A 13,978-nucleotide genomic window follows, 5' to 3' on the forward strand; every position below is an offset into this window, starting at 1 on the left:
TACTACACTCTTCAAAGCTGTCAGACAGGGACCTTTAAGTCTGCAGAAGTTTCTGCTGCCTTTCGTTCAGCTATGCCCTGCCCTCAGAGATGGAGTCTACAGAGGCAGGCAGGCCTCCTTGAGCTGTGGTGGGCTCCACCCAGTTCGAGCTTCCCAGCTGCTTTGTTTACCTACTCAAGCCTCAGCAATGGTGGGCACCCCTCCCCAAGCCTTGCTGCCGCCTTGCAGTTCGATCTCAGACTGCTGTGCTAGCAATGAGCAGGGCTCCATGGGCGTGGGACCCTCTGAGCCAGGTGCAGAATATAATCTCCTGGTGTGCCATTTGCTAAGACTGTTGGAAAAGTGCATTATTAGGGTGGGAGTGACCCAATATTCCAGGTGCTGTCTGTCACAGCTTCCCTTGGCTAGGAAAGGAAATTCCCCAACCCGTTGTGCTTCCCGAGTGAGGTGATGCCTCACCCTGCTTCAGCTCACAGTCAGTGGGCTGCATCCACTGTCCTGCACCCACTGCTGGACAAGCCCCAGTGAGATGAACCTGGTACCTCAGTTGGAAATGCAGAAATCACCCATCTTCTGTGTCGCTCATGGTGGGAGCTGTAGACTGGAGCTGTTCCTATTCAGCCATCTTGGAACCTCCCCCAGTGTTTCTTTTTGATTTCATTCTTTTTATTGTTGCATTCATTTTTTCTTTACATTATTATTATGTAAAAATAAACTCAACACTATTTTTATCTCGTCTTCTTAAATTAGTGCTGAAGAAATTCCAGTTTTGGTATTAGTTCAAGATACTGATTTTCCTAACCAAATGTAATTGAATCTGTATGCAGAAATATCTCAAGAAGCTTTCTTTGCTCAAAACTATATCTGCATCATTGTTAAATGTTATTTCAAGTATAAAATTTAGTAATGTAAGTTCATGCCATGGTTTACTCTTTTCTCTGTACCTGTGATCTTACATTGCTTTCCACATTGTAAGTGTCAGCCTGTGAACTGTCTATTCTGATGTATATGTTAGGTGGCTGCAAAAGTAATTGTGATTTTTGCCATTACTTTTATGGCAAAACCCGCAATTACTTTTGCACTAAACTTATATATATATATAATTATATATTTTATATTATAAATTATATAATGTATAAGATATTATAATATTATATATTTTATATATATGCACATGTAATATTGCTGCACTACACAACATCATCAAAGTTTGTTAGGTTTATTGCTCATGATTCTGAAGGTCATGGAATTGGTCCAGGCTCAGCGTATTTGGTATGTCTCTCCTGATGCCAGCTGCCATGGTTCTTCTCGGAGCCAAGCATCACCTCAATAAAGTGGATGTACTGGCTATCGTCTGGGATGCATTGATTTTCCTCCATGTGGCCTCTTACTCTCTTCATATGGTCTGTCATGATTAGACAGTCTAGCCCAAGTTCTATGTTTGGTAGCTTACTTTCAAAAATGAATACAGCAGTGCAAGACCTTGGTAAGCTTAAACTAAGAACTGATATAATAACACTTCTGCTGAAATCTACTGGTCAAAGCAAGTCACAGACCCAGTCCAGCTTTAAGTAGAAGGTAAAAATAACCTACTTCTTGATTGGTGAATTGATATAGGTATACAGGATGAAGAAATTGTTGGTGACCTTCTTTGCAGCCAATCCATCATAGTATATATGCATATATTAAATTGTCATTTTCTAAATGATTTATTTTTGCTGGTCTGTAGAAATGCAATTTTAAAATATTGACTTTGTATCTAGTGACCTTCCTAAATTTATTAATTCTAACAGTTGTCAGTAGATTCTTCAGGCTAGATAGACAATTATGTTTCTTTATGTGCTGTGAAAGAAAGCCTCTTTTGTTTTTAATTAATTTTGATTTTAGTTAGTCACCCTTAGCCTTTCACCGTTTTTCTCCATTGCATAATTGGCATTTGTCAGAAGCCTTCTGATTCTATTATCTTTGTAATTAATAGTATCCCTAAATTCTCAAAAACCTGAGAGATTGTACAAGCAACAGCATTTTCTTCTACATGTCATCCCACCCCACTTCACCACAGTGAACTATGGAATTTCTACACTATGCCGTGGGCCATTCAGCACTTCACCTTCAACCAGTGACCGTTGCCAGCCAGCTGGTAGGTTGACAGATTCCAAAATCCCATTTTAGTGTTTGCTTCTTTCGAACATTACCAGCACCAACTGTCTTAGTTTCCCAGGAAATAGACTCTGAGATAAGAATTTGGGGAGTGCCGTCAGCATTAGCATTTATATAAGGAGTAAAGAAGTCTGAATGGGCAGAGAGAAAAGTAAAACTGTGATGAAGTGGCAACAAATTTTTCAGCCATTCGACGGGCAGCTCTGGAGCTAGGATGTCCCTTCAAGTGGTCCAGATCTTCATGTCATTGCATCAACTAGTCTTTGGATGTCAACAGCCTTCCAAGATGGAATGCAGCCTTGAGCAAAATATATATCTTTGGCTAAGGAAAATTCCTAGAGTAGGATTTGGCCAAGGGGCTTGAGTTGCCAATACTTCCAGCACTTGGGAGAATGACTGCCTTAGTCTTGGAGTGGTGCATTATAGGATCCACTCTACTAGGATTCCAGCTAAAAGTATGTTAGACCTATTCATTGTTTCTCAAAAGTTTTGAATTTTTTCTGCATTATTTATTCTTTTCTTCTCTGTATATCAACTAGAATATTTTGTACTGCTTTATATTTCAAATCACCAATTCCCTCTTCAATTCTGTCTAATATGGAATTTAACTTATTCATTGGGTTCTTAATTATAGTTACTGCAGTTTTTTGCATTTTAGAATTTTCGTTTGATTATTTTTCATAGATTCCATGTCTCTGATGCAGTTATCTCTGTTGTCATCCTGACTATCTTAACACATTTACTTTCAGTGCGTATCTGGAAATTCTAATATTTGTATCACTTATGAGTATGTTTCTGTTGTCTCTTATTCTCACGGCATTTTTTGTATGCCTGGTGATATTGCATTTAATTCTCTACCCTAGGTTGTCATACAAAATATCATTAACTGGGTAGCCCTAACAACAGGAATTTATTCCTCAAATCCTTGAGGCTGAGAAGTCCAAGATCAAGAGGCTGGCTGATTCAGTTTCCTGGTGACAGGTCCCTTCTTGGATTGCAGAAGGCTGCCTTTTTGCTCTGTACTTGTGTAGTGGAGAGAAAGAGAACCCTGGTCTCTTATTCTGTGATTATAAGGATACTAACCTCATCTAAACCTAATTACCTTCCAAAGCCCCATCTCCAAATACCATCATGTTGGGGGTTAAGGCTTCATTTTGAGGAGGACACAAACCTTCATTTCATATACTGGACATTGTGTGAAAAACTGTAGAAGCTACAGAGAAGATTCACTCTATCTTCTAGCAGGCAGATGGAGTAGAATCAGAATATATCCCTCCAAACAAGAACTTCATGGAGAAGAGGATGAGGTTTAGAATTTTCAAAGTCTAGACTCAGCTTAGTTCTGGTTTCCCCAAAGTTTGTGTTATACCCCAAGAGGGACCCAACTAAGGGCCTGACATGTTTATCAGGGACTCTCCTTCCTTATGGGCTCTCAAATCTAATTTTTTTGTCTGTAACAACTTAAAGCTGCCAGCAGCTCCAGTCAGCTTTTCAGCTCCTTGTTTGTTTAGGTTCATAGCCTTTTACCTTGTAAGGCTTAAGAACTGCAAAGGTCTCAAGGAAAACTATCTCAAAGAGCTGGGCTAACTCCTGGGTTCCTCTCTTCTCTCGTCAGGATCTCAGTCCCTCTATTCATAGCTATCTTAATAGATATACACCCTAACTTTTTGTCTTCCTAGCTATTTGACAGTGTAGAAAGCTCTACCAGCTTCTGTTGGTGGCAGCGTCTATCTGACATCACTGTCTCTACCTGGTAACTGCTTAAGAAAATAGCTAATGTCCCAAGGAGAAAAATGGACAGTATTTATGTATGTCTTACCTCCAATGAATTTACCCTCCTTCCGGGATCTTGGTCCTAACATCCTAGCAAGCTCAAATCTCTCCAGTGCTTTAAAAAAATGCTTCTTTTTCTGTGTGCATTTTAATAAAGATTTTCTAGTAGCTCTAAGCAGGAGATTGGTCTACTACAAGCTACTCCATCATAGCTAGAAATGAAAATAATGCAACTCATATTTTGATTGTCACTTCACACCCCCTTCTTTATGATAGTATAATGGCTAAGAACCAAGAATTAAATCCTGCAGAACTGGGACCTTAGCTGTGTGACCTGGAGCAAGCTGCTTAACCTCTTTGTGCCCTTTGTGTCTCAGCTTTCTCATCTGTAAAATAAAGATAATAATTGTACTTATCTCACATATTTGTGAATAGTGAACAAAGCGATGCATACAAAGCTCTTAGTGTAGTACCAATCACATAGTACACACTCAAAAAATGTTTACAGATATTCTCAAATATGTGACTTAAATACCTGTCCATAGATGTCAAAAGCTTTCATTACTCCTTCACATTCTTTACTGTTTTTTTGTTTGTTTTTTTTTTCAATACTGTTGTCACTTACAGTTTTTGTTTGTATTATTGTTGTTTGTTTGTTTTTTATTCTCCATTCTTTCCCATCAATCTGGATCAGACTTTTATTTCCCATCAATATACTATCTCTGAGCATCATTTCATCATCAGGGAGAAGAAAGAATTATTGAGTGCACACCATATGCCAAGAATGTGCCAGGACTGCTGAGACGCCAGTGTCAAATCCTATTAGCTACAATACCAAAGGAGCTTTTTAATAAGGGTACAGCTGACTGTATTGTATGAATATTTTCTTTTGGTTAGTATCATTTTCACCTTTGGCCAGTTCAGTGTTCATTATAAAATGATGTGACAAACCTGTACGAAAAAGAACATTAAATCCCAAGTGGTGTATTGCTAAGCCAGAGGCATAGGGTGTATTTCTAAGTTCAGATTATCTTCTGCCCAGAACAAAGAATGAGAAAACACTTTTGTTGTATTTGAAATTGGCAGTACCACAGGTGAGGCACACAAAGACATTTCAAGCAATTCAAATCTTAACAACTCGTTTTCAGAAATATTTTATGGTTTAGTCAGTCTTAGTCTTTCTCATGATTCCTAAGAAATAGGGAGAGAGAAATAATTTGGAATTATATATTTAATGTTTTTTTATTATTTTAACATGTGCATATTTCCTGTTTATATTGTATGTAACACTGGTATAAATTTTTTTTCACAAAGACAGTACTATTACTTGCTACTTAGGGACTTTTTAGAATTAAAGTGTTTTTATTTTAGAAATAATATTTAGTGTTTGTTAAAGGCAATATATAAAGGCAGGGCCATTGTTTATGGCTCTTGAGGTTATGGATGGGACAACTCTAAGTAGCATCATCAACTGTTAGACCTCATAAATTGTATATTTACAAATATGTAATTGACCATTAAAGTTGTCAGTTTTCTGATAGATGGAAGTAAAGTGTTTGCAGAAGCTGTGTATTTTTTCTATTATGGACAAGGCATGCACAACCAAATGGCAGCCTTATGAAGGCATAAAATATTGAAGAGATATCACAAAAATTATACCACGGAGAAAAAAGACCACCGTTAAGGACTGGTCAAATATTTTAACAAATTATCTGCATTTATGAAAAGATATTTTTTCTTTACAAATATATAGATACATAAATGAAATCACTGCTATTTGGTGACTTGATATACTGTTTTTTAATAATTTAATCGATCATGGGCATCTTTCCATGTCATAAATATTGAGCTACATAATTATTTTGGTGGTTATGTTGCATGTCGTCATATACATGCAGAGGTGAGTACTTTATTTGCTCAGTGTCATCAATGGATATTTGTTGTTTCCAACTTTCACTAATACAAAGAAGCTTGCATTAAACATTCAGTGCACACACATATTTGTATAACTATCTGAACTGTTTTCAAACCAAATTCTTAGACCCAAAGTTATTCACATTTGTAAAATTTTGATGTGTATTCCCCGATTATAGCGTAGGTATTTTAAAATATAATGGCAGTAGTATAGAAGTACTACTTTAAGAACTATCACCAATAGGTGCTAGAATCTATCATGATAAACAATAGGGGAGGCAGTAACAGCTAGTTGAACACACATAGAAATCCTTTACTACCTATTTTAAGCAATGAAGAAATATGCTTTATATTTTAAAAGTTTACTAAATATTTGCTGTTCATTAGATAAAGCTAATCTTGTGAAAACTAAAATAGTTTACACTTCAGATCCACTACAGAATATTAGTTGATATTTTGTTTGTGTCAATTAAAATTATAGTTATTTTCTAAAATATTAAGCTTTATAGTGATTAATCTGTTGATAATTTTGGCTAAACTTTAACAAGGAAAAATTTTATAAATCTTTATTATAGTGTCTGGTAGTCATTATACTATGTGCATTTTAAAAGATGAGTTTAACCTGGTTACAGAATTTTAAAAATATATATATTTTTTCTGTAACCTGGGAGTAACTACCTTTCCTTACCATCAAAATTTAGATATTACATATGAAAGTCTTACATCGGTGCTGGATCAAAGATAATTAAAAGTATTTTGATGTTATACTTTGTTCAGTTGTTGATAAATAAAGCAAAATGCTTTATCTCTAAAACATTTTTCTTAAATGCATATGATATTAAGTGTTTAATATGTTTACATACAAAAGTCTAATAATTACATTTTGTTTTCCTTGCAGTCATCTTTATAATGAATTTCTTGCTGTTAATGAACACAATAATGAAGGCAAATTGTAATTTTGCCATCTGTGTTAATGTAGGTCCAGCCATGAAAAGTCCTTGACAAATTCCAATAACTAATAAACTGGGTTTTATATTTCTTATAATATCAAAAACATGAACAAAGAAAGGATGATGTACTGCTTCTGTTAAAGTTTATAAACAATATACATATTGGGGCTTTTCTTAAACTGTTTACTTCTAAGCAGAATTATAGGTTTCCCAAACATTCCCAACATCATGGACCTGATTTTACATTGTTAATTATTTCTGAAAGAGATAATATTACTTTCACTTATCAAGTAACTAAAATAAAACTGTTGAAGAGTCATTAATATAACCCTACACTATTTCTATTAAATATGACTAGACAAATAAATCATAAGCTATTTTAAAACCAGCTACTCCTATTTTGTTGTTTAGAAATAGCTTGATTAAATCTGATAGAATTTTTAATTATCTGAATATATTATTCTTTCTTACAATGAGACTGTCTTCATTTTCCAGGTGTATGTCATTATGTTACAGATAAATGATACAGACTATATTTAGCTTTATATATATATATATCGTGCGTGTGTGTGTGTGTGTGTGTGTGTGTGTGTGTGTGTGTATAAGGGGCCTATCTTTAGAATTCATAAAACTAAGCTTACCCAGTTGTACAATAGAATACTCTTGTAGCATCTTCATATGTGTGTTCTCATTCAGTTTTTGCACAAAATATTCTGCAAAATTAAGCCCTGATGATCATTTATTGCTTATCTAGAAAGTCATTTCCTTCTCCACTACACTCTTTCTGCTTATTAAAACAAGCTTGCTTATCAACTAAAAGCCCAAGTCAAATAACCTTTCTTTCACATATCCTTTTGAAGTTCCATGCAAAATTAATCATTTCTTCTCTTGTACTCTTAAACCAGTCTGGTTCAAATATAGTGATATTACTACTGATCAAATTTTAGACCTGATCTCACTTTCAATGCTCAAGAGCAAAGACTATGTTTAATCCATATTTGTATAGACAGTAAATGGATAAATGAATGAGTTGCTCAGGTATCTTATGATATAGACATTAAGAACACTTGTAGCCAATAGTATATATGCTATGTCATTTAAACTTCACAACATCTTGCTGAGGCAGGTAATAGCATGGCCATTTTACAGATAAGAAAATTGAGATACGAAATAGCTAGGTCGCTTTCAAAAGTTGCAAGGCTAATAACTAGAAAATGTTGGATAAGTCAGTCTACTGCCAGTCCCCATGTTAATGAATGTCTCTCACTGAAGATTAATCTTCAAATAAGAGCTCTTATTGTCATTAATATAAGGTGCAAGAGATATTTAAATCCTAACATGACCAGTGAGTTATGTCTGTTCTCTCTAGTACTAATCTCCACATGGCTAACTCTGGGCTAGGTTCATTTTAGAGATAAGAAACTATGAATAACCATCAGGATGCCTAAGCAGAAAACCCAGTTGGCCTTCTCAAGAAGTGAATGGATCCATTCAGAAATACATCATTGAGCATTTCCTTCATGCTTAACACTTTGCCAGGCACCCAGAGGCAATGTGAAAGTTGTTCTGTTCTAAAGGATCTGAAAATGAGATGCCATGCAAGTCTTATGTATGTGGATTGAAGTTGAAAAGATGCTCTTACACAGATGAGAAAGGATAAACAAAAGCTGTAGGACTCAGAACATTTCATAGAGAAAACGAATTTTTAGAGAATTTGAGTGGAGAGTAGCGAAAACATTTCAGGTGAAACCAAAATCAGATGACAATTGGAAACAGGATCTAATTGGATATTTTATCAACAGAAAAGAGAAATGAAGGATTTATTTGCCTTTTCCAGTATGAAATGAAATGATTTCACATTATATTTGATTAGCATAGGTATGTTCAAAGTGCTTTCACAATATTTTATTTAATCCTGACACAAAGTCTGAAAAATTGACAAGTTGATCTCATTTTATAGATGACAAAACTTGAGTTTTGAAGAGGTTAAATGACTTTCTAAATGCAATTTAAAAAAAAATAGACTAGCATTTCCCATGTCACTACAAATACTGCTACTTCCAGATAATTTTATGTGCTTTTAATCAAGTTTTGTTGTGACTATAATTTTTTAACTCAACTTCCCTCAGGTTTCTTTCAATTTTTTTAATACCCTGAGTTCAAACTAAATATGATGGCTAATTAGAAAGAATGAACTGGAGTTTTTTAGAATTGGAGGCCTCAAAGCAAAATTGTCCCCTCCTTAGCAAGGAGAACTTGCAGCTGTTCCAAATGTTTTTGGATTTGCACAGACCCAAAATAAGTATGCTTGTGATAGAACACAAACCTCTAAGGTTTTTACTTGAATCTGTTGTTTGCATGTAAAATTAGAATTGATTTTAACATAATGGAAAATTATTGATGTTTGTGGAATGAATCTATATCAATCTGAATTTATTTTACCTCAGACTTTAAGATTAAAACTCTAATTTTACCAAGCAGATTAACATTCCATTTAAATTTGTATCTGTGACAGCTTTCCCTAAATGCCTTAAAAATAACAGTCTGCTTCTGTAGCACCAATTTTATAGCTGAAGCAAGTGAAACTTAAAAATGGCTGCCTTATGTGTCCGCCAAAGAATGGGATAACAGCTTCATTAACCCTGAAATTGAAGATTATGCTTGGAAGGGGAAGCAGTATATCCAGGTTTTTGTTCATTGGTTTATTTTGTTCACTGATCTTACTTGGTATACATAAGCTGTTAGTAGAAACCCAGATTAACTATGAGTGCAGCAGACACAATTTATATTGCGAAAGTACTTGTATTGAGGGAAAAAAACAAATATTTTCCCAGTGAACATCTGAAAATTGTGAAATAATAGGTCTTACAGGAAATGAGAACAGGATTTGAACCAACAGAAACTGGTTTATGGCTTTATTCTGCTAGTCACCATGTGACTTTGAAAAAGTCATCTGGCCAAGTAGTGTCTGAGTATTCCTGCCTATCAAATGGGTAGAACAACAATAGATTGAATGAATAGTACAAATAAGTCATGGAAGACAGATATTCTTAGGAGAAAGCAGAGCATGTTAAAGTCCTGAGGAAAAGGGAGAGCACGTCCTTGAGCATATTGTGGAAGTGGAGAATAAGGCAAGGAATAACATTAGAGAGGAAACCAGAAACCAACTAAGTTAGAGCCTTAAAAGCCACACAAAGGAATTGGACGTGTTCTGACAGCAATAACATTCACCGAGCACGCTCTGTTCACAAGGCAGTGTTATCAATTTATATACATTATTTAATTATCATAAACTCCCCATGAGGAAACCAAGGATCAGAGAGGACATGAGGCTCATTAAATAGCACAGCTATTAAGTGGGAGAGCTGGGACTCAAATCACATTCTGTCTTATTTCAAAATGAAGACTTACCCACTCATAACACTGCATGGAAAGATTTCAAACCCAACCATGAGACGATCAGATTTTCATTTTAGAATGAGTTCTCTAATTTCAGACAAGAGAACCGATGTGGGGAAGAGGCCTAATTGAAGACAGATGAGTTGGGAAGTTGATTCAGCCATCTAGAAATGAGAGGATGGAAGCTGGAAGTAGGACAGAAGCAATGCCCTCAAGAGATACTTAGAAGACAGAATCAATTGGACTTGGCAATTTATTAGGTAAAGGTGAGAAGAGAAAAGCAGGAGACGAGAATGCACCCAGTTGTTTGTTTTTTAAAAACATTTCCTACATCTATCCTAACCTGTAAATAAACTTAGACATTACTCACTGTTACTCAAAAGCACTCTGCTTTTTCTCCTTCTGGGACTTCAGTGATGCTCTGTCCTCCCTGGAAAAGAAGTGCTTGCTACCCCATCCTACCCGACTAACCGGGACAATGAAATCAATCTTTCCTGCTTTTAAAGGCTTTTCTTGCTCTTCCAAACACTTGTATCTTTCACTTCCACTACTGAAATACTCATATCTCTCAGTGTCTCTATTAAAGAACATATTGAGAACTACTTGAGTACTTTTTTTCACCTTAAATTTACTGGGTTAAAAATTTTGTCCTATTACTAATCCCTAAAGGGTAATCTTTTGGCTTTTTGTACAGGTTAGGTATTAAATCAGTGTCTGTTGAATTTATATTTAGTTGCTTATAAGGGAATGAAGTGAGATCCACTAATTTATCAAACATTTTAATTCTTGGCTCATAAACCTCATTAGAGAGGGTTTTTAAAATTTTTTTCATTTTATTTATCTATTTTATTTTTGAGACAGGGTCTTGCTCTGTCATCCAGGCTGGAGTGCAGTGGCGCATTCTTGGCTCACTGAAACCTCTGCTTCTAGGGGTCAGGTAATTCTTGTGCCTCAGCCTCCCAAGTAGCTGGGATTACAGACACATGCCACCACACCTGGCTAATTTTTGTATTTTCAGTAGAGACGGAGTTTTGCCTTGTTAGCCAGTCTGCTCTCAAACTCCTGGCCTCGAGATCTGCCCGCCTTCGTCTCCCAAAGAGCTGGGATTACAGGAAGAGAGGTCTTTTTTATGCCATCTGAAGGAACTCTGTGACTCATAACCCCTGTCTTTCTCTATCTCATTTCTGTGTTTTACTTCCTGCATAGCAGTTATTGCTATCTGAGCAAGACTGACTACATAATTACACAATACTTAATAAACAAATACGTAATTTGGTCCAGTTCAAAATGCAATGAAAATGCAGTCCTCTCGTTAAAAGTTATAAAGAGATTCAGGAAGGCAAAAGTAAAGCATTAAGCCAAGTGTGTGGCCCTTCTAAAGTCAGAGCCCTGTGTGATCATATAGGTCATATGCCCATAATGCTGGCCAGCAGGTAATTATCTTTTAAATTTTATGTGTTTCTATTTCTTTCATGTCTCTCCCTCTTTCCATTCAACTCCATGGAAAAAGGGAGCATGCCTGTCTTATTCTCAGTGCCTCATGGGAAATAAAAGATTGGGAGATGATAGCTACCTGGTAAGTATTTGTTGATTAAAGAATTATTTTAGGTTTGAGTCTCACATTCTGAAATTCTTGAGGGTAAATTGTCCTGTCAAAACTCTTTCTTCCATGTAATTTGATATGATGGTTCTAATCTTGCAACACAGTGTATCTAAGAGATGATGAAGATGGGTTGGTTGGTTTGTTTTTAATTAAAAACCAACACTCACCATGTTGAATAGAGCTGATTATTATCCCTAGGATAGATCCCTGGACTAAACGTACCAGGAAGACTCAATTACCACCACCCCCTTAAGGCCGTCCTTCCCTAAATGTATTTGATATTCTGTAGCCAATAATTTTAAGGATATTGCTACTCATTCTACTCAGTACCTATTTTTTGATGCAAAGACCTTAATTCTCCATCCTTGCCAATCTTGCCTCTTTCAAAAGCATTGAATCAACTTTTATGAAGGAAAAGAAAGAACCTGACTGAACACAGTGAGAGGTTAATTTAAGCTGTTGTTTCTGTGACATGGTACTATTCCACTAAGTGTAATATCTTCATCAGATGGAATTCAAAACTTTAAGGGAAAAGAATTATTGCCTTTCAGGCACTCAGAATACCTTTTGAGATGTATGTGAAAAAGATAATTGAAGAGTTTGGATTGTCCTTTGAGAAGATGTCAGGAGAGAGTTTGAATCCAATCAAACATTGTTTTAAATAATAGGAGGTGAATTCTCAATAGAGCTATGCAATACTCATTTCTAAAGGAAAAAGAAAAAAGGTGTTGCAAGGGAAAATTCTACTCTTTCCCTGAAAATTCTCTCAGTTTTATAAATGTGGATTCATTCCCTAAAGTCCAAAATTGGACTGGTATCAGTAATTATGTATTACATGTAAAGGGCAAACTCACTGTGAAATATAATACAACCTGTCATTTATTAAGTGACTGTCATGTGGCAGACAGTGTGATTACTACCTTAAAAATGTTATCTAATTTTATCTTAACAATCCTCAGAGACAGATATCCCTCTCCTGTGCTTTACAAGTAAGGAAATCAGAGCTTAAAGAAACTTTATGTATTGACCAAGTTCATAAAGTTTAAAAAGGACAGAACCAAGATTGCCACCAATGGTCAGCTGATAAACAAATGGGTGATATGGGCTCATAGACTTTTTCAAAACAGAGAGTTTATATAATTTCTAGTTTGGTTTTCTTTGTTTTTTCGGATAATGATGAATAAGCCTTTAATAATAAAATTCCGACAGCATAGTCCACTATAAGGTTCCATTTAATTGTATTTGTGCAAATCATTTCTTGCTTATTACTAACCAGTTAAATGTGAAACATGATTTAAAATAAGAAGCTGCAAGATATTTTATAACTTGTTTGCCCAAAATGACTGTCCTCATCACAAATAGCTGCATGGAATAACAACCCTACATCAAGATGGAGTATCTGATGCATTGTGGTATAATATGAGGTGGACTGCTAAGTTCCACTGCCAAAACTATATCCCTCCATTGATCTTTCCTCTGAAATATCCTTAGTGAGATTTATTCATCTGTTTTAAGACACTGTGTTCAGAAGTTCTTGAGAGAGTACAAAAAGTGCCCCAGAAATTGCTAACATATTGGTTCACCAGAGCCCATAATTTATTAGACTGTCTTATCAAAAATGTGAAATTTTGTGCCAAAAGAGAGCTACTCTTTTGGGGGATGGCGCATGAGAACAGAGAATTCCATAAGGTACTCTGAGAAAAACAAATACAAGTAAAAATATATTTAATAGAGTGAAGAGAGGTGTGGATGAAGACAAATTTGGGATGAAAGTTGGAGTTGGTGGAGTGAGAGTCTGAACCCCTTCGCATAGTGACTGGGATGAGATGAGGGCCTTGAGGAGAGTGGCCTGAGGCTGGGAAAGTAACTGTAGGAAATGTGAAAGGGAGATTACTAAAGAAGAGAACAGACTGAGATTATAATGGCCTTGGGGGGTGAGAGTCTCTATCTGTGCCCAGACCTGTATGGGCTGCATGCTGGGAAGGCAACCACAGTGGCTGCAGTGCTGGCAATGTAAAGTCAAGTGACAGGAAGCTATATACATAGAAAATTAGGCAACAATTTCAGTAGGCCTGGGTGTTTGAGATGCAGTGTGGTATCATATTACACTTGTCACTTGCCACAAATACCAAATTTACAAAAAGCGAATTTGTTATCATTTGAAATAAGGCATAATTAT

The 13,978-nt window shown here is 35.8% G+C and overlaps 1 protein-coding gene across 40 annotated transcripts in view; it reads left to right on the top strand.

Annotated features, from left to right (window-relative positions):
- The window catches only part of PTPRD (protein tyrosine phosphatase receptor type D), a 2,308,100-nt gene that overhangs the window by 1,189,382 nt on the left and 1,104,740 nt on the right, over positions 1–13,978 (top strand). Inside the window, exon 1 of one of the 40 annotated variants that reach the window (XM_063594031.1) lies at positions 11,758–11,772. The exons of the other annotated variants lie outside the window; for them this stretch is intronic. The gene's annotated coding sequence lies outside the window, so the exon portion shown is untranslated. Of the gene's footprint in view, positions 1–11,757; positions 11,773–13,978 lie in introns of those variants that run through there. 40 annotated transcript variants of the gene reach the window in all.

The sequence above is a fragment of the Pan paniscus genome, chromosome 11, assembly GCF_029289425.2.
Source record: "Pan paniscus chromosome 11, NHGRI_mPanPan1-v2.0_pri, whole genome shotgun sequence".
Taxonomy (NCBI): Eukaryota; Metazoa; Chordata; class Mammalia; order Primates; family Hominidae; genus Pan; species Pan paniscus.